Raw genomic sequence first — 685 nt, forward strand, 5'->3', positions numbered from 1 at the left:
TTGGCCATTTGTTGTGGAAAAAATAAGGAAAGTGTGTCCAGCTGAATTAATTTAGTATTTTGTTAGACGGGTCTAAAAAAGCTTAGTTTACCACGGCAGCTGTCGCGTGACGGCCTCCTCGTGTGAAGACCGAAGAGTGTAAAGACCATCGACTCTACCGTGCGACTCCACCGGGCAAAGGATAAGTATCGCTTTTTATTTCTCATCTTTCCTACTACTTGTTTCACTTCTGTTTCAGATTTTATAACCATTTCTTACTATGTGTAAGTAAGTTGTTGTTTTTTTAGCATGTAAGTTTGGCAGTGTTATTTTTTAGGATTACAGATAAACTACTGTTGTTTGATTTGTATTATTTGTAATTGTTATTTATTTTAATTTGAGTTAAATTATGTCTGAATTTATTATGTCTGTATAGGTCTTTTATTAAGTTTTAGTTTGATATAATTTGAGTTATTTTACTACTTCAACAAACTAAATGGAAATGAAATAATATATATATTAAATTTATAAATGTGCACGTATATATATATATATATATATATATATATATATATATATATATGTATGTGTGTGTGGATGTACATACACACATTTGTAGTCGTTTTTTGGTTTTTGGCTTAGTGTTATGTTAGAATCATTATTATACTCCTATACCTTTTGTTCTTTAATATTTTGAATTGTTTTT

This window comes from Sinocyclocheilus grahami, unplaced genomic scaffold (genome assembly GCF_001515645.1).
Source record: "Sinocyclocheilus grahami isolate Dianchi unplaced genomic scaffold, SAMN03320097.WGS_v1.1 scaffold16.1, whole genome shotgun sequence".
NCBI classification, from domain to species: Eukaryota; Metazoa; Chordata; class Actinopteri; order Cypriniformes; family Cyprinidae; genus Sinocyclocheilus; species Sinocyclocheilus grahami.